Below are 21,561 nucleotides of genomic sequence, written 5' to 3'. Positions count from 1 at the left end.
ATACTCATGAATCTGGCAGATATGATAGGGAAGACTTTCTGAAGATTTTCTGTTTTTCTGAAGGAGGAGCTGGAAGCACAGTGGAATATCTGAGGTACAGGTGACTAAATAGAGCATCAGAATTCACACTAAACATCTCAGAGTACCCTGACAGATTCTTAAATGCCACTTCAGAAAGGTGCAGCTCACTTACCATTAATGCATCAAAACCAGAAACATCATGAAGATATCTTGGCAATCCTGTAGGCTAGGCAGGATATTCTACAGACTAGTGTCTATGCTTAGGTCACATGCCTTATCTTCTAGCTCAAGCACTTCTGAATACTCTAGGACACTTCCAATGGTAGTAGATAACTAAGTATTCATCAGAATCTAGTCCTTAGACGGTGAAATTGTGTATGTATATTGTCTAAAGTTACTTATCTTGAACCTTAATCCTGCTGAACCTTGTTCAACATCCATACACAAATTAGTCTCTAGAGAAACTGTATGCAAAGCAATTTCAATTGTCTTACTGTAAATTTGTGCTTTCATGGATCTGTGCTTCAGTTCAGTTTTCCTACAGGCTGAAATTCTTTGGTAAACATTCCTTTTCTGATTTTATTCTTTTTTGTTTGTTTGTTTGTTTTTGTTGTTGTTTTTGCTTTTTGCTTTGTTTTGTTTTTAAATCCAAAATTTAAGAAACTCTTCTTTTGTTTGTTTAAAATTTAAATGTTATGGTCTTTAACAAGATCTTATTGTTTAAGCATTTGTAATTTGAAAATTATTCTGTTCTTCAAAGTGAAATAAGTAGCTGATAACATGGATAATATGTTAATGTGCTTTTATAAAAATAAAATTATAAAGAATGAGAGATTATCATTAACCAGCAGTAATTTTGTTCTGGACGAGTGATTCCTGAGATGTTGCAATTTTTTGGGCCAATAAATTGTTGTATGGCAATAATTCATACCTCCTAAGCTGCCCTTAGTTATCCTTCTAGTTCCCTGTGTACTTCAGGAAACCGGTGAGATTAAAAGACTGCGAGAGAAAATGATTGAAATTGTGTCACCAGCTACTGCTGGGCACTGTCTTGACACTGTGTTGTCAATTTTTGCTTATTTTTCTATAATAATTATTATTGGTTAAATTCACAAGCGATGGTAATATTTCAGATCTATTAAGACATTTTAATCTCTTAGTGTGCATACACCTTTTTATTTTTGAGTTTTGAGAAACATCAAATGCATCAGTAAAGAAATCCAGTGAGATTTGGAAGGGCAAAGGAAATTTGGAAGCTGACCTTTTTGTATTTCCATATGCGGCCAGATGCCAGGCTTTCCTAAGAATTTGGAGGTTCTAAAGAAAGAGCTCATTGGAAGTATGTGCCTTCCTGGACAAAGAAGTGGCCCAGAACAAGCCTTTGTTGCATGTACAGTGTGTGGAAAGGCACGTACTGTGCAAAGAATACAGACTTTCTCAGAAGAGGCATGGGTCAACTGTGCCAATACACAGTCTGAAACATGTCACATCAGGCTGCCGTGCTCAGGGGTGACTGAACTCAGCCTGCATCAGAAATGACTATTTGGCAGCCCCAGCTGTTGGGCTTTCCAAAAACTGTCTGGTTGCCCTGAAAAATAACCGACCTATGGCTCACGGCTGCATTTTGAACTGAAGTCTGCACTATCCATTGCATATAGATTTTTTGTCATCTTTGCAGAGGCATATTGGTCCTTATGCACCCATTAAGATATGAAAACCTTATTCCCAATGCTTTCTGAGGGATCTCCTATTCAGCATGAATTAGGGGGGGATATGTGAAGCAAAAGTTTATGATTTACATACTTCTGGAAAGGCTGTTCAGGGCTAAATTCTTCTGCTTATGGCTGTTGATGCTTGTCTTGTGTTGATGATAATAGATACTTCTAGAGCAATCTAGACAAAGGATTGGGAAATATTATCCAGTTCTCTGAATGACACCCCTGGATTATACTAATGCTCTATCTGCTTTCTTTCTGCTTTCTTTTCTTTTTTTCCCCATGCAAGCCATAAGGGAAACACCAGATGTTTCAGTCTGCAACACAGTGCCAGTCCACAGTGTAGGGAGAAAACAAGTGGAAAATAATATTCTCAGCTTTTATTCTCTGTGTATTTCAAAGTAAATGCAATTCATATATCATATGCTCCTCACACCTGAAACTCAATCTAACTACCACAGTATGCTGTCAGGGACATCACTGCATCCCAGGCTCTTCTGCAAGTCAGGTAGCTGAACATTTTATCAACTTCAAATTCTTCATGAATGTTCCCATCTTCTTCTTACATTTTCACAAAATAATCGTGGTATACTCTTGTCACTCAGGCATCATTCTGCACCAAGATGTTCTCACTGACCACCCTGGTATTAGCTCTCTAGTGCTCTCAGTAAGGACTGGCACAAGCTTCTTCCAGACACAAGTCTCTGCACAGCATCATAGAGTGGGAGATATAGGAGTGCTGAAAATAGGCCTTGATTTTAAAATCTAATCTCTAATGCCTGAGAAGAACAAAGTAACAGAAACAAAATGGAAAAATCTGCCTTGGGGCCTTCTATTTATTAAATCACTGCTAGATTAATATGTCCCTCCCCTCCTTGTGGCTTTGATTAGAAGTCAAACTCACATTAAAAATTCAATTGGTTATTTGTCTTGACTGAAGATAACAGCCCAGTCCTCTAAAGTATTTACATCTCTTGGAAGTGCCAGCACCCTCTGCTCTCACTGAACACTATGTGAAAAGATGGCAGTCATCCACATGTGAGATATTCAGAAAATTGCAGGCTTAAGCCCTCAGAGCCCACAGTTCTTCCCTACAGCTCTAAAATAGCAGCCATTTTCAGTACTAATGTTTCTGCTATAGGGTTTCACTTTCTGACATGTGTCCAAAGTTTGTACAAGAGCATTATTAAAGCCAACACGAAGATCTTTGTTCCCAGACATTCTTTCAAATCCAGGCAAATTTACAGGAAGCTTAGACACTGCAGCAACATAGTCTGCTTAACAGCCTTGATTTTTTCCTCTTTGTGCTGCAGAGATTAAATGTGTTTAATGATTTTAAAGAAAATTCCAGAGAATAGGTAGGCTAACTACCTAATTCAGAAAATGTTATGCATTCAAAGCCTTGTAACGATATAGAACTCAGGATTAGGATGTGAATCACAAGACATTTGGCTTCTGCAGTTCATTTTGAAAGAGAAGAGCCTAATATAAATCCTGCGGATTTCATCATCTGCTGCCTCCCAACGTTTTTATTCATGAAATATCATTAGTACAGTAGCAGGTAGATGTGTTGAGCCAGATCTGCAATCAGAGTAAATCAATACATTTCTACTTAAATGCTGAGAAACGACTCCCATTTACAGCAGCTGGAAAACTAACATGCCGGCTTTAGACATCAACGTGGCTTGGTTATGGGAGATTTTGTAAATACTAGTGATTAGTCTTATCATTATTAACAAAGAGTTGTTTAGGTTGTGATCACTGTCTGCAAATCTTCTGTTTGGAAACACAACTGAAGCACACAGGTTTACATGCACTTTAGTGGGTTTGTTTTATTGTAAGAGGTGTGAATTGGCTAAAGAAAAACGTTGTAAAGCAAATGTGTGCCAACATGGAAGGAAACTGGAGGAGTGGTCCTGAACACCAAGTCAGTGCATTCTCTGCAGGTCACATCACATAAAGCAGCCACACAGCTGCACAGACCCTTCCAACATTCACTGAAGCTATTTCTGTCTTGGAGGTCTTCAAGTGATTTAAGAGGCACAGTGATTTTACATAGTTTCTATGCCAAGACAGAATCTCAACACTTAAGACAGACAGAAAAAGGATGTTCAAGCATGCATGAGGGGTCTTTAATCTACTAAGGTATTTTTCTTGTAGGTAGCACTACTTGAGGAAATATTAACAACTGTAATATTCTTTTAATAATTCTAAATAAATATGAAAAAAAAGAAAAAATTATTGTAGTTCCATCATAGATATATGTCTATGTAACTGATGTATTTGAAACACTACTACTGGACATCAATAGCTCAAGTTGCCATAGCTTTGTTCATCCTGGGGTGTTTGCCAAACACATCACAACTTTAGACTTTGGTTGTATCTGCCTGAAGAGTCTACCCCCTGTCAAATAAAGTCATCATCATCAATACGAGTGAGAAAGCAGAACCTACCCTACTGATTCAGCACTTGCTGAACTGGCAAGTAGGGAATTCTCTCCCTTTCTCCTAGAATGATATGCAACTCCAGTTATGTTCTATATTTAGCCCACATTTGGTTGAACTTACCAAAGTTACACTACAGACAATCATTTATCTTTTCATTACTTGCAGTGCTTAGGGTTCTCTTTTATCTGCTTATCAGGTGAAGGTTGCACAGAATCTTAGGCATGATTTTTAATAAGGCCTTTAAGAACAGCCCAAAACATGTACATGTTTCTTCCTTTATCACAAATGTCTTTACTGTTAACTGAACTGCAATTCAAAACTTACCAATGTTAATTTGATTGAGGTTGTCTTGCAGGATTAATTTAGAGTCCTGGCAATCAGATGGTAGCTGATTCTTGTGTGATGAAATGATGGAATATAAGACCTGAACCAACTCTTAAAAACTGTCAATGCAGATGCCAGATTGAACACTTTAGATTTCTATGCTTTTTAAAAAAGTTACAAGTTGGTTTTGTAGACTCTATTCTGCAGAATCGTCATAGTTCTGAATCTATTCAAAAAGATATGTAGGATTTAAGCACAAAACCACGGAGGCATCTGTGGGGGTACAGCTAGAAGAGCGAGGAAAGCATTCACCTGGTTCATAGCAGAGGCAATCATGTGGTGAAGAGATTTTTTACGATGTCACAGAACGGTGCCATCTAAGCTTTAGTCTCTTAAGGAATAGTCTGGGGAACTGTGTGTGAGAAGACCCTGATGTTGGACTCCATTTCACTGTAAATTCCATAGTTCTCATTTTCAACAGGGCTGTTATTCTGTTATCTATAAATTTCCATTATCGGAGTGCTTATCAGGAGACAGGAATTCAGTTTACAAAGGGTTAGTGTACTATGTTGATGAAATTACCCAAAGTTGAAACCAACAGGAGAAGTGTTAAAATTATTTTCTACCTTCACTTTCCTCTCTTAGAGGCACTTGGAGATAAAAACCTCAAATTAAATCATTCTGCTTTGTCTTTTTATTTAACCTAAAGCAGTTCCTTTTTTTTTTTTTTTCTTTTTTTTCTTTTTCCCCAAACCAGCCACAATGTTTCTGCCTCTCCAGTGAAGCACGAGAAAAATTCTCTCCTGCTGTTATTAGCCTGCTACTGGTTTTCATCATAGTGACTTATCCTCTTAGGTAATCTTATCTGTATCATTACATCTAAATGAAATTGTTGTTCTATATCAATGAAGTTACCTACTACATCTAAAATTTATTATATGCACATTAAGATTTATACATTCTACTTTTAATTAAATTCAGAAGGACTCAGGGTAACTACCGCTTCTTCACTGTTAAGATAGGATGTAAGCTGCAAGAGCAATTTTTTTTTTTTTTTTTTTTTTTGCAGAACTTATCACTGGAGATCTTTAAACACTGATTACACTGAAGTTCTCCAATAAAATTCCTCTAACGATCATTACAGCTGTGCAGTAGTATAGCATGATTTTATGGGACACTGTCTTTTCGTTCAATAAGCAAATCCTTTCCTGTTTCCACAACCTGGTTACCTTTTTCCCTCCATTTCATTTTAAAGTCCATTTAATCTTAATGTGGACTTCTGACATAGACCTAGAAATGCTTGCTTTTCTCCCTCTATGAAAAGAGTTTACATAACTAATTCGCTTAGAGGTTTTTACACCATACATGCCTAGAATAACCCCTTGTATGGGCAAAGGTGTTGAGGTTGCAGTACCTCAACCTACAGCTTTCACACAAAATTATCACAGAGGTATCTGCCCATGATGATATAGGTTTCTAAAGAGAACTATGTAATTAAATAGTAGTTATAACTGTATGGCTTCCATACCAGATTGCCTTGGTTTTTCTGTCAACTATTCTCACAGCAATCCTCTTCTCTCTATACCTTGAAGACCTCACTTCCTTGCTTCACTGGATTCCCTAAATGACAGATAATTTACTGACTTCCATTCTCCAAATTGCAAGCATATAGCAATCTGTGAGGGATATCTCAGCTCTTCTACCTTAGGAAAAAATAGTTTGATTTATTAAGTGTTTACATCTGACTTTTGTAAATGAGTATTTTCAGCACAATGTTATGTGAACAACTGCAATATTGATTCCTGCAGTTATCTGTTTACAAGAAGATAGTTATTCTGAAAGTAATTGAGAAAGTCAAGAGAAGAATAAGCTGTCTTGGGAAATGTTCTCATTAAAAAGGCAGTTCCTGTATTATCCCATTATACTCTTACCTGTCAATCCTGCTTATTCATTCACACATCTATTCATATCAGATTCCTTTTGTATTTTATTTTGCTTTCCCGTCACTATATTTAGATTGGGATCACTGTATTTCCTTTGCAAATGTCAGGTTTGTTTGTGTCCTGTTAAGAAGCTACAGTGCAAGGTCTATTAGCAGCAGAATTTAAAGATGATTGTATTTAAGACATAAACAGTCTCAGTTCTGTTCCCTAGCTTCAGCCCTGCACACAGTAGTGCTGAAAAAATATGGATAAATGCTCCAATATAAATGTTTGGGCTTATCTGTAATAAACTGTTCTTCTTCTATGATGGTCAGAGGGCTGGAGAACCTTTCCTATGAAGAAAGGTTGAGGGAACTGGAATTGTTCAGCTTGGAGAAGAGAAGGCTCCGGGGAGACCTCTTTGTGGCCTTCCAGTATTTGAAGGGAGCGTATAAACAGGAGAGGGAGTGGCTGTTTATGAGGGTGGATAGTGATAGAATAAGGGGGAATGGTTTTAAACTAAGACAGGGGAGGTTTAGGTGAGATATTAGGAGGAAGTTTTTCACTCAGAGGGTGGTGACACACTGGAACAGGTTGCCCAAGGAGGTTGTGGATGCCCCATTCCTGGAGGCATTCAAAGCCAGTCTGGATGTGGCTCTGGGCAGCCTGGTCTAGTGGTTGGGGACCCTGCACATAGCAGGGGGGTTGAAACCAGATGATCATTGTGGTCCTTTTCAACCCAGCCCATTCTATGATTCTATGATTATGATATGATTCTATTTACAATATAGATGCAACAGCGGAAGAGGACATACTCAATCCTCTGTGCAGTGCTTTAATCATCTGTAATTAGAGCAACTCTTGGCATGCTTTAAGTCAATTGTGAGGCCATCTCACAATTTTTCACGAAGAAGATGAAAAACAACAGCATGTCGATTTTCAGCACAGACTACACTGACGTTGGTTTGAACTGGTACAGCTCAAGCACACACAAACATGGAGCAGAACAATAAGTATTCTGCAGTGATTTTCATGACAGCATTAAAATCCTGATAGCCTGCTAATCTGTTGATGTCAACACTGTAAAATTGACTACATTTCCATGTCTCAGGAGAAGAAATACAAGTATTTTTTTACCTAACAAGATAATACAACAATGTTTTTGTAGCTATACATACTATTAAAAACTGATCTTTTTAAAAAGCATTTTGAAATGGAGTGCTCTTCTTGGCATAAATGTTCACAAACTAAATTTGAAAGCTGACATAATAGCTTAGAACATTAGTGAGTCAGCAGAGACATGCTGTATACCAACTAACACTGAGTTTCCAAATCACTGCCACCAGCTAATAAAAATCTTCTAATGTCTCATACTTCTGAATCCTAATAGCCCCCAGCTGTTGGGAGAATGCATGCAGGAGAGAGGAAAATGTTGTCCTTTCCACTATCCCTAATTAATTCTTCACAGGTCTTAGCACGCATCCTGTTGATTTGAAGGCAGTCAGTTTGAATAGACATTTGGTGTAATTCAGAATAAGAAAATGAAGACATTGAGAAATAAAAGAACCAAGAAGCTTCAAGGTTAGGACAGACAAGTGACAACCTGACAAATGGTCTACCAGGTAGATGAGCCAAAATGCTTCTATTAGCCCTGATAGAAGCCAGCTGGAGTCTTTGTTATGCTCACATATCATACAATGACAGGCACTGGCTTTGGGCTATATAGTCCCAGCCTGTCACAGCTGGAATTTTTTGTACATCTAACATAAGACCCTTTTTCAAGATTATGGAAAGAATTATTTTCCCTTCCTCCTCCTACAACAAAAGATACATTCTTCACACTGGTAATTACAAGATCCAATTCATTAATTATATTCTAGCAACAAATAACTGTAAAGCCAAGGGAAGATGTCGCATGTCTTGCTGAACATAATATTGTTGGAACAGTTGGCTAAACATTAGTACTTTGTTTTGCTTTTGTGAAATACCACATAAAAATAAAACACATTTAAAAAGCAGCAACAGCAACAAAAAAACAACTTTATTTAGAATGTCAGTACATCAGGAGAACTTCAGGAGGTTGTTTAATATTCATTTAGTTTTGGGGATGTTTTTCATTTGGGGATTTTTTTTATTTTAAAATGGAAAATCACAGAGCATATCTGCTGTGTGAGACCAGCACTCTCTGTGCCTTCTTCTGAAGGAGAGACTGACATGTTGAGTCTTCCTGTCCTTCAGCTCTGGAACAGCCAAAGCAGATGGAAAACTTTGCAGTACGAAAGGCTGACTTTGATGAGTCTAATGGGTGATGAGCCCATACCCCATAACCGGAACATGATGGTAAGCGCTTCCAAGATTTTCATAGAATCATAGAATCATAGAGTGGGCTGGATTGAAAAGGACCACAATGATCTGGTTTCAACCCCCCTGCTATGTGCAGGGTCGCCAACCACTAGACCAGGCTGCCCAAAGCCACATCCAGACTGGCTTTGAATGCCTCCAGGAATGGGGCATCCACAACCTCCTTGGGCAACCTGTTCCAGTGTGTCACCACCCTCTGAGTGAAAACCTTCCTCCTACTATTTAACCTAAACCTCCCCTGTCTCAGTTTAAAACATTCCCCCTTATTCTATCACTATCCACCCTCATAAACAGCCACTCCCTCTCCTGTTTATACGCTCCCTTCAAATACTGGAAGGCCACAAAGAGGTCTCCCCGGAGCCTTCTCTTCTCCAAGCTGAACAATTCCAGTTCCCTCAACCTTTCTTCATAGGAAAGGTTCTCCAGCCCTCTGATCATCTTAGTGGCCCTCCTCTGGACCCACTCCAAGAGCTCCACATCTTTCCTGTACTAGGGACCCCAGTACACTTTGTTCAGGATGTTAAACTGTTTGCAATGCAGTGAGCTCCTAATGCTCTGTTAGGAAGGTGTTTCAAAGCAAGGACATCTTTATTTCCACTGAAAAATCATTTCCTCTCAAAGTTTTGTATTACTGTTTTGCTTCTGGATCCCTCTGATCACCTCCCTTTTTCAGACCTGTCTTCAGCTGACTGCCAGTCAGCAGTAAGGAGAGATGTCAGAATCAATGAGAGCAAAAGGCCTCTCCTCTAAAGGCTATAGACTAGATGCAGGGCAACCAAACACCGCCAGATGGTGATGAGAAGTAAGGACACCATCTCTCCCTGCTCTGGGATAGGCAGCCAAGATCGCCTCCTGCTTTGTCTGCTGTGGAGCTCAGTGAAGAGCAGAACTTCCTAATGGCTTAAGTGCTCCCTCCAACTTTGGATAGGCATGAGACCAACAGTGGGAGTTACATTACATTACACTGCTCTCGAAGGAGTACGAGCAATAGCCAAGAGCAGTTTGCTGCTGGGACTGATTTAAGCATTATAAAGAACATAAAAGTTGACTAAACCTTACTGCTCTGAATACAGGTCTTCTGCATAAAATTTTCTTTATGCTGCTGATGCTCAGTGACTTCGCTGCTGCTGGGTAGTGAAGAGATTACAGTGCATGTTTCTGCTGCTCCTCTCAACCCCAAAGTTCTGGGAAATGGCATGAGAAATTAAATGATTGTGATTTTGTGACATTGCAAGGTGAAATTACCATCTCCTGACCACTTGTCCCATTGTGCTGTGTCCCAAGGTTTAAAGTGGTTCATTGTGTCTTCACAGCAACAGGACATGTTTTGCAAGTGTTAGCAAGGATTCTTGTTTCCTAAGCACCACAGATATCACAAACACCATAGCACTGATTTTACATTCAGTATGGTATCAGAAAGGACTCACCAAGAATGAGACAGCTCCATTTTCTATACTAGTACAGCTCAGTTTTCCATATCAACTGGAAACTGATGTGGACAGACTGTGCCAGTAGCCCTCTTTTCCTTAGAAAAGAAATTCAGTCCCCCAGCCTTCTGCTCCAGGAAGAAAAATATGAAAACCTGAATCATGCATAGCTGTCATAATGACAGAAATCCATAGCCATCAGTCAACATGAGGCAAAAGAAGAATAGCAAGCACCAGAACCAGGGAGAATGCTGCCTGGTATCACTAAAGCAGACTTTGTGTTTGCTATTCATGGTGGCAATGCTTTGCCTCAGAAAGTGCCTTACTGCCATGTAGGAGGGTAGCCTGGGACTCTCCTACTGCACAAAGGGGAGAGGAGGGAAGATTTCCTACTGTTTCACAGGGAAGCTGCGGCATCCACAAAAAAGCTGCAGAATAACAAGAGGAAGAGAGAGCTGTGACAGGCTTTCTGGTATAGATGGGCAGGGATATTGCTACATCTCCCCTTCCCTTCAGAAAATATGGAGAAGTCCATCTGCTGCTACACTGATCAGGAGCAAAGGTGATGGCAGTGTGGAATTGACATAACAGGCATGTATAAGTGTTTTGATTTGTCTTAATGCAACCTTGAGATCAATAAATAAAGCAAAAAATGAGTACATGGAACAAACTTGAGGCTGTCAGTAGAGAGGAAATAATATTTCATATTAAAGCTTTTCATTTTGATTCATTTTGACTGAGCCTACTCATTTTACTCTATCTATTGTACCTATCTGGACTCCAAAAGAGCTGCTGCAGTGTTGTAACATTTCCTTCAGTTTTCCTTTTCTTCATAGCACATGTTGTAGCTGTGCTAGCATAACTAATAATGAACAGTTCTTACATTCTGTGGAGAACTTTGTTGCAGCTGCATTATGGTAAAAATAATGTGAAGCTAACAAAAAGGCAGTTAATCATACATTTTAAATGCTATTAATGAAGATGTTAAAAGAACCACAGTCTTCTACTGAACTGCACAGGCCTCCAGTTAGAAGAGGATATTATGTACCAATCAAAGAAAAATTCTCTACTGCTAAAATATTGACATACAGTTCATTAATATTTTTCTTCACATTCATAAACTGTTTGCTCAATGGGAACATTCAACAACACATCTATGAATAAGAAACTTAGCCAAGAGTTATCTTATTCAGTACTGATTTGATAAAGAAAACAACCATAAAATTAAATTAAATATAACTTGCTTGACTAATTTGCCATTAGACGATAAATGTTAGAATAAATTCAATGGGAGTAATTTCATCAATATTACTTCCTTCTGCTGCAATGCATGGGCTTTCATTTCAGCTGTTTGGGACTTGTTTATAACTTGCATTTCATGCATTGCATCCTCAACAACAACTGTGACAGTTCATTTCAACTGATACACTCCATTAGTGTAAATAAAAATAGCATGAGTTTATTTGCTGCAGTTTTCTGTACCACACACCCACTCACCTATGCATGCTGTTTTTGTTTATACTAGATTTATTGTACTTGTACTGCAGCTGGGTTCACTGAGTAAAGGACAGACAGTTCAGGTGGCATGAGCAAGTATTTCTGAACTTGGAAATACTTCTATTGCTCCAGCTGTTAATGTCAGCATTTCAGCCTTACTGGTGGGAGTAGTTATGAAAGTACTGGCTTCAATAAAGTAATATCTGATGCTGAAGATCTTATTTCACAGACGAACAAGAACAGATCGTACAAATCCTTTGTCTTCACTAGATACCAAGCCTTGGTACTACCTATGAATATGAAAAAATTAGTATTAGCAGTAACAATGATATATTCAACTGTTATAGCACGCTTGTTCCAGAGTGACTGCACTGTCAAATTGAATGTCTTGTAGTTATTTTATCATAACAATATTCCCAGTTCCTTTTTGGAAATATAACAGTATTGCCTCACAATGTCTTCAAGTAATTTTGCATTTACTGTTATCAGGGCAAATTTATGAATATCCATTAGTCAATTTTGATCAACATCATGATCTCTGATCAGGTCCACTTCTTTATGGAAAGAAAAAACAGCTAGGAGTAGATGTAAAACTACTGTGATATTTTTCTTTTCCCCATCTTTTTTACCTGTTTATCCCTGCAAAGTAATTGTCTGTATATATTATCTTATTAAGGTTGTAAAATTTCCATAATTGAGTTCTGGTTGCAAAGTTTTGTGGCTTAACCCAGAAAACAGCTAAACACCATAGTCATTTGCTCGCTGACACAAAATGGGTAGGGGAGAGAATAAAAAAAAAGGCAAAAGTATGAGAATTTGGGGGTTGAAATAAGGACAGTTTAATAAGAAAGGAGAAGGAAAATGAAAACTCAAAAGGATAAAAAGCAAGTGGTAGATGTCACACTGAATGACATGGTCTAGAGCAATCACAAACATGGATCAATGGTTGGAGTAGATCTCAATAGTCTTTCCAACCTTAATGATTCTGTGATTCAAGTAAAGCAAAATACTACCTGATCACCAGCTGATGACCAACCAGTCCCCTCACAGCAAGCCTCCCAGCTTTATTGTACACCACGACACCATAAACTGTGGGATGGCCTTTGGTCATTTTGGGGAAGCTGATCTGGTTCTGTCCCCTCACAGCTTCTTTTGTGCATCCTCAGCCTTTTCTGACAGGGCAACATGAGAAGCAGGAGAGTCATTGATTCTGTGTAAGCACTGCTCAGCAACAATTAAAATATCAGTGTCTTATCTATATTATCCTAAAAGAAAACAAAAATACAGCACTGTACCAGCTACAATGAAGACAATTAACTCTATCCCGACCAAAAGCAGAATACAATTTCCATTTTCTCTATGCTGCCTGCTTCCCCCAGCAATATGTGGAAGAAATTAACTTACTTCCTTATCTTATTAATGCTTGATCTATCATCTCACTAATCTATCATTTTTCTGTCACTTTCCTTTGGTCTTTCACTTCACTATATGTTTCAAATATCCTAATCTATAATATGAAGTACCATACACAAACATCGTAACATCTTCATTATGTCTATACTACTAATGGAAATGTTAGTAATGGTGTGTTGCGACAATAATCCCCAGAGATCCTGCTGGATGACTCCTTCTACGTAATTAATTCTTGTTTATCATTATCTTTTACACTCCATTATTCAGAATATTTTTCAATTTAAGATTTTTATAACTGAGCCATTTTCAATCACTTTTCATAGAAAGACTTTGGGATACACGTTTTTAAGTATTTTCCTGAACCTCGAAAATACATGTTATTAAGTCCTAATGCTGCAACACTGTTAATTTCTTTTAAAAGTTTGTGAGGTATTTAAATCTTGCAGTAGTAGTTTAGCAAATCAGTTAGTGAGGCATGTCAATCATTTGCACTGAGCAGGAACAAAGCATTTTTTTACTTGATTCTTAAGTCTATTATATTTTGATTGAAAATGTTTCATAGGCTACCACTGGTTTTGTGAAAGGCGCATCAATCTGAACTCGAACCAAAATGCATAGTGCTGCAAACAGAAACTGTTCCTTCATTTTCATTGTGTGACAATCTGAGTATGGAAGATACATCAGAAACAAGGAAGTGGGAGAGTGCAATTTAATCCCACCACATTTTCATTATCATGGTTGCCATCATGGTTGCCACCTGCCATTTCTTGACACATTTTCTGACAGAGATAATTTTCCTATTACTCCTTCACTCATAGTCTAGCAGTTCTGCTATGTTTGTTAGGGAGTTAACAGCAATATAAGACTTTCCTGGTACTTCATGCAAAGCATGGTGACTTATTCCTACTGCATGTAGAGTTTTTCGCAGTCTAACACAAGGCACAAGCAAAGTTCCACATTTTAAAAGAGAAAAACTATTGTGGCTTCTGGATTCCCCTTTCAGGGTAAATTCCCCAAGGCATGTCTGGAAGTATATATTCCCCATTAACTGACATACTGAGGACAGTGGCTAGGTAGCCTGAGCCTAAACTTGAGCCCATTTCTTAGCCAAGATAGCTTCTACCACCTGAGCACATAAAGTATTAGTACAAATGCCTGAAAAACAAGAGTGGGGACTTTCAGGCTTTCAATTCATGTTTAGGATCAGAAATCTCCAATCCAGTGCTCAGCTGGAACAAACTAGGTATAAGCAGGGCAGTATTGTAGTAATCATTTTCAGTTCAGCAAAATTTATTAGCAGTATCTTACTGCAGTTCATACCAGACTCAAGCTAAATCCATAGAGAGCCATTTGGGTGTCAGAAATGTGTTGCACCAATTTCAAGGAAAATACTTTATTGTGAGTGTTCATGTATCAACTTATGGTTTCATACGTCACCTAGAACGTAGGTAAGATATGGAAACACCCGGCAATTCAGGGAAACTACTCTTGCCTGGCAAAATTGTATTAGGACTGAATTGGCTGTGAATTGTTGTCATATTTCTGTACTGTTCAGCTGAGTGGTCCTCAAAGAATCAGAGGGTCACTGAAGTTGGCAGGGACTTCCAGAGGTCATCTGGTAGAGCCACCCTACCTAAAGAGGGCCACCTAGAGCAGGTTGCCCACAACAATATCCAGACAATTTTGGAAGGTCTCAAAAGAGGAGGACTCCACAACCCCTTTGGGCAAACTATTTCAATGTTCTGTCACCTGCATGGCACAGAAGTGCTTCCTGGTATTCAGATGGAACTTCCTAAGTTTCAGTTTGCCCCTTGTCCTATCACTGGACACTGCTGGAAACAAACAAAAAAATCTACAACTAAATGGCTTACTTTTTACTGCAAGCAGTAAGGATTATGTTCCTGTGTTGCAAGGTATGAGTTAGTAGTCTCTCTGGGACCGGTGCTGATCTAGGACAGACTTCTTTGTTATAATGCATTAGGCAATCTGTATCTCGAGGATCCATCCACTTGAAAGGAAGCATGGATCTGGCTGTGTTTATAGTGTCCACAGATCTAAATATTCTAATTTATCTGACTGCTTTTTGAAAGGCCACCTCATAATCTAAATTTGAAGATAGCTGATACTTACTGAAAACAAAGCAACTGCATTTTACAAATTTGTGTATTTTTCACAATTCATATATTTCCATCATCAATATGTTTCTAACATATTGCATGCCATATGCTTCCTTAACACCACAATTGTCTTTAGTGAGGATTATATTCCCACATATATCAATATTATTAGAATTAAAGACAAGATATAAATAAATAATATTTTAAGTAAAATCAGTATTCTAAAACCTAAACCCAACCAATCATTGTTAGAATCAAAATTTGCATTTTTGTCTTTTTTACTTACAAATAACTGAAGGTAGAAATTGTTTTAATGTTAAAATGGAGCCATTTTAAGTTTTTCTGGTGAGTTAGAAAAGAGATGAGTAAGAAGAAAAGCAGAAGCATGCAGAGGAATAACATGTTCAGTATTTATTTTAAAAAAATCACTCTACAAAATTAAGAAGAGAAACAAAGTTGATAAGGTGTTTTTCTTCCCACAAAATTTGTCTTTTAAATGTAGAAACTTGCCACCATGACATTCTGAATGGAAAAAATGCAGAAGGATTTGTTTTTTCTCAGCTATCAATTCAAAGGAATCTTATTTAATGATGACGGAAGTTATTGAAAGAATATCGCATCTGTTGCTGCAGAGACTACTCCAGTCCCTAATGACTAGAGACCTAGTTGACTTTTAAAGGCAAAACAGATTGTCTGACATGTGCCTACAGATGGGTTTCTTGAACTTTTATCTGAAGTATTGGTATGATTGACAGACATTAGATGACATATACTTTTGGTTCGAGTTGAGTCAAAATATTCAATGGTTAGGCAAAGTTGCAGGTTGATAAAAAGGCAGGCAAGCATACAGTAGGGAAATTCTCATAGACTTCAGTGATATAGCTTTCATTCTTTTATTCTTTCTCACAGTCTTTCCTATCCTTTAGTGTGCTCTTTATCAAAGGTGCAATTCACCTTTAATTATTGGTTAGCTGACACAATCATTAGAGATAGACTGAGTGTTATATTCCTATTCTTCTTCTGCTTCACAATGCCTGGTGTTAAAACAATTAGAAAATATTCAAACAGTAAGAATGCTTGTGGAAAAGAAAATATTATCGATGTTGGGATTTTTCACATGATTCCCAAAGGGAGAGTGTTTTTAAAAACTAAATGCAATTTGTCTGAGGAAATCCATCTCCATTATGACTATCTAGATTACATCCTATTTTAACATGTTGATATTATATTTTCTGATTATGAGATTGAAAGTAAAATTGTCGAAACTGGCAGTAGTACATAGTAGTATGTGGTTTGTTATGTGCTCTGGATCACTCTTCCCTTCTGTTTCCAATTTAAAGGAAAAAGGTAGTAGTACTACTAACCATATATTGGTAATCTAAATGAAAGTTTTGAAGTTTTCATTGAAAAGTAGTAATTAGTAGCATCTATACCATCTACACAGCAAAACACTATGCGTCACAAAAACACCTGAACTACCATCAACCAGATGAGACATAGACTTGGCCCAAGTATAGTAGAAATAGTCTATCAGCTTCATGCAGAAGTTCATCAGAATAATCATAGAACCATATGACTACAGAATACCTTTAGGTGGAAGAGACCCACAGGGATCATTCAATCCAGCTCCACAAAGGATTGCTCAAAATCAAAACATCTGGGAGCATTGTTCAAATGCTTCTTGAACTCTGGCAGCTCGGTGCCAGGCCTGGGCAGCCTGTTCCAGTGGCCGACCACCCTTTGGTGAAGAACCTTTTCCTGATACCCAACCTGACCCTCCTATGATGCTGATCCTTGCCATTCCCTCAGGTCCTGTCCCTGCTCCTTTGTAGTCACTAGAGAGCAGAACTCACCAGTGCTCCTCCACTCCCTGTGAGGAGCTGCAGCTGCCATGAGGCCTCCCCTCAGCATCCTCTTCTCCAGGCTGTATATATCAAGGGACTTCAACTACTCCTCATCTTGCCCCTCAGACTGTCTTCATAACCCTTCTTTGGGTGCTCTCCAAATGTTTTAAATCCTTTTTACATTGTGTCATCCAACCCTGCACCCAGTGCTGGCGGTAAGGCTGCACAGTACAGAGCAGAGAGGGACAATCCCTTCCCTCACCCATTGGCAACCCTGGACCTGTTGCGCTCCAGGGTATGGTTAACTCTTAGAATAAGACTAAAGCTTCCTTCTCCCAGACCTGTTTGAAATTGTCAGTCTTAATTAAATTGACCATAGATCTCTGCATTCTAGATCTGTACTTGAATGTTTGCACTCACCCCATGGTCTTCTGCAATGTTACTGAGAGATATAATTATCATTTTGCAGCATGGGGAGAAAGAAGTAGGGGTGATCATCTTCTGTCCATATCCACCGTCAGGATTTATCCCTTTGCTAAAACAAAGCAGAGTCTCTGTGTACCCTGTGTCCAAGTTTTGTTTGTTAATCACCACCAGAAACACAGAATATACTAGAGAACCAGTAGCTCATTGGAATAAAAAGAAATGTTGAATGCAAGAAGCAATTTTTTGCTTCTACAGTAATGTATACAAAAATAAACATTATCTAAGTCTTCAGAAAAACACTGAAAATTTGTGAATGCCTCTAAATATAATTGTCTTTGAACATCCGACTTAAAAGTAAAATAGATATAAAACAGCTTGCCTGAACATGAAAAGGTTACGTGATTTCAAAAAAAGGAGTAATAGGAGCAATTAGTCTCGTGCATTTACATGTTCTCAAATGTTGTCAGTCCAAGCAGTAACAGCAATCTTACACCAAATATATATGGAAAATGTTAATAAGTCAGAGTGTATTTTACATAACATTGTGTGGTGGTGTAAGTGAAGTAGTGGAGTTAATGTAGGAAAATACTGCTTATCTGCTAGTATTAGAGCACAGCTGTGAGTGATGTAAGTGAACCATAAGCCCAGTATACTTAGCATGGTGTAATTAATAAATAATTAATGAGCACTATGTATGAAAACAGATATAAATTAAAGAGCTTACTGAGAAAAGACATGCTTAAGAATTTAAATTGATTTCCTGAAAAGGATTCTCTGATATCTGCTATTTGTTTTCTCTAAACAAAAAGGATTGTGAGCATGACAATGAACTGCTGGGCTTTTGTGATAGAAAGCTTATTTGCCTTTGTTTCAGTTGAGGCAAACAGAAACAAAAGAGATACTTAACTATTGTTACTGAATGAGCATACATTGTGGTTTAATATTTTTCATGTCACTATTCACAGGGGCAGGCTGATTAAAAACAATCCTCAGTTTTGTTCTAAGATTTGGATTCTGCTGCTTAAATATAGTTGTCTAGCATGTGTTGAGATGCTTCACAGTTTCTGAAAAAGGCAGTAGAGAGTCTACAGGAGCCCAACAATTTCTGGAGCCATAGTTGGAGATGAGAAGCCCCAGAGAGGTAAAATGGAAATAGGCTTACACAGATGAATGCCACCTCTACTCAGCTGATTAAGCAAAGCTATAGTCAGGTTCCTCTACTGGGGGAACCATTAAAAGATGATCAGTACAAGCAACTCTGGGCAGATAGAACTTGCAGAATAAGCATTTCCCTTAGTTTTCATTCATACGTCTGTTGAAGACATTAGCAAAGGCCAGAGGGTAACACAGCACCTTCACCAGTCCTACTTGTACACCTTGACAATGAATAGCTTCTGGCCTGGCCTAATTCCTGAGCAGCTGTACAAACTGGTCAAAATTGGGCCCAAAACAATGTACACAGCCATGTCCCTGTATGAGAGAGCTCCCAGATAGGTGCCTTTTCTCCAAGCAGAAAGGAGTGCAACAGCATCCTTGGAAGTCTCCCTCTGCCCATGTCTCCCCTCTCCCTGCCTCTCTCTCTAGCCCAACAGACTGACTGCCTAGAGAAGGCATGCGCCTGGAAGCCCTCCCAACAATACACAAGCAGCAGCTCCCAGAAGACCAGTTGAACAAAGGGCCTTTCCCCCTACCCTAGACTCCTCAGCCAGGCCGCCATCCCCACTGCGAACTCTGCAAATGGTAACCAGACAGTTGCAATGTGACATGGGATGCAATGGTGCCTGAACGCTGGGTCACAGGCTTCTGCCCCTGGTTCCCCACTGCCATGTCAGGGCCTGATCAGAGGCCTCACCGGAACCAGGGCTGCGGTAAGGCCTCAGTGCTTTGGACACTGTCAACCTCTTGGCCTTCCACAGGAAGCTGTCAGCCAAGGCCCCTTGAACAAGAAGCTCTGATGTTGCTAGCCTTGGTAACAAGCAGTCTGGGGTCAGGCAATGGGTGCTGGTGGTCAGAGGCAGCCCCATTTTCTTCCCTTGTTGCCTAGAATGCCACAAGTGCAGATGAGTGGTGGGGAAGAACAAAGAGCCACTGGGAAAGCTTTCAGTGAAGGCTGGTTGGCATGATGATTTGCCCAGAGAAGGACAAATTGAGTACTTGCATCTCACAAACGTGTCACTGGAAGCCAAACTGGGAACTTTAATTTCACTAAATCCTGACTTCATAAAAGAGCAATTCTGTGAGAACTTTGTGCATGATTTTACAGGAGTGCACGCCTAGTGCAAACTTGTTCTTGAGAATATTTTAAGTTCTTATATGATTTGCTGTTAGGCTTTGTACCCAAGTACCCCAGCCTTGGAGTAGCCAGAAACTTAAGTCATGATTATAACAGAAGTGAGCTAAGCCACCGGTTGGAGAAACTGGGAACAAGCGTAGAGCAGCCTTCATCAGAAAGAGGACTACTATGGCTTCCTCCCGCTCCATGTGCCGTGTCTACACTTCTCTGAAAAAGAGAGATCAATGGGAAAAGGGAGAGAACATCTAGATCATTTTGAGGTAAAATAAGAAAGATTATTAAAACAGGAGAGACAGTGACAGCTATAGGCTAAAATGTGAACATTTCTTCAAGAAGAGAAGTCCTTCTTTTCAGTGTAGCTTTTGTAGGACTCAGACTTTACCACATTAGACAAAAATGAATAGCCACAATTCATAATTCTAAATTGAATCGCGGTCCTATTCATTGTTCAGTTATTCATAACATTTTTTAAATATATATAAGCAACTTTTCACAATAGAGATTGCTTAACAAACCTTTAAATAATTTTACTTTGGTAAATTCAAATGCAGCTTCCTGGGTTCAACTATGTCTGATCTACATTTATACCAAAAACTTTGTGGTCTTCTTTGATTCCATTCAGCTCCCACCCAACCCCTGCCCCTTCCTCCAAATAAATAAAATAAATCTTTTCAATCAAAGTACTTTTTACTTTATTTAACAGAAAGTACTGAATATAGTGTTACTCTTTTTAATCTACCACTTGATGCTTCAGCTATGCTTGAGACAGCTTTTCTGGCCAAAAGGGAAATCCTTTGCAGAGATCATGGCAGGTCTTCTGAAACACAACATGAAATGCTACTGTCTAATATTAGCTGACAGTTACTTTGTCGTTCATCAAGGTCATCAGGAGCCACAGTTTTCTGATAAGCAAGAATCCACACTGCTGGTCACATCCTATTTTTGCATTATTGAGATCCTTTAAACAGAGAATTTCTTTTGATTTACAGCTGAATCAGTGAGACCAAATGAGCATGCACAAGCACACACACAGACACCCTACTGGCTCATGCCAGTCAAATTAGTTGAAAGTTCTGAAATTCTGAAAATTATTTATTGGCAATAAGCACAGGAGTGATAATGTCACCCCATTAACTCAGCAAAGCAGTAAGAAGCCTTCTGGTTGTCTTTTTGAAAGTTCTGTTTTTAACAGCATATGCTGTGGAGGTAATTTTCATTTCAAATCACAGCATTTCCATTGTTATTAAACAAGATCTCTATACAGATCAGCCTGGCAATATATGTATTTGACATACTACGCTCAAAAGAACTTGCACTTAGTATACAGGAGCTAAGATTCCAGCATTTTCATCCTCGTTCTGTTCTTCCTGTGGTTGCAATGCAAGCTTTCTTGTTCAAATCATTCTGTAAGAAAATAGTGCTGTTTCTCCTCTTTCCAGTTCTTTTTCCAGTGGGAATTTTTTTTTTAATTTGACTGTTCATTCTGTCCTCATTAATGCATCCTCTTATTTTAAATTTAAGTCTGTCTGACTGGTTCTTGTTCTTCTTACAATTCCATCACAATTTTTGAGTATGATTTCAGTAATACAAATGTTGATGTGAGATCTGCCATAGCAAACCTGATCATTTATTTTCCTGCATACCTGATAGCAATTGACATTGCTACACATGTATGTCCCTTTTTCGAATGAAAATATGCGTGGTATCTGTCAGCATGCCACTGGATATGTGTTTTAGAAAGATGCTTTTAAAGA

General features: G+C 38.6%; 1 protein-coding gene across 43 annotated transcripts in view; it reads left to right on the top strand.

The window, feature by feature from the left end:
• The window catches only part of LOC116217859 (uncharacterized), a 138,329-nt gene that overhangs the window by 32,836 nt on the left and 83,932 nt on the right, over positions 1-21,561 (top strand). For 2 of the 43 annotated variants that reach the window (XR_014880914.1, XR_014880903.1), the window contains exon 3: positions 8,668-8,769. The exons of the other annotated variants lie outside the window; for them this stretch is intronic. The gene's annotated coding sequence lies outside the window, so the exon portion shown is untranslated. The remainder of the gene's footprint in view (positions 1-8,667; positions 8,770-21,561) is intronic. 43 annotated transcript variants of the gene reach the window in all.

The sequence above is a fragment of the Meleagris gallopavo genome, chromosome 1, assembly GCF_905368555.1.
Source record: "Meleagris gallopavo chromosome 1, MGAL_WU_HG_1.1, whole genome shotgun sequence".
Lineage (NCBI taxonomy): Eukaryota > Metazoa > Chordata > Aves > Galliformes > Phasianidae > Meleagris > Meleagris gallopavo.
The sequence above is the reverse complement of the archived record's forward strand: the minus strand, read 5'-3'. Positions and strand labels throughout refer to the sequence as shown.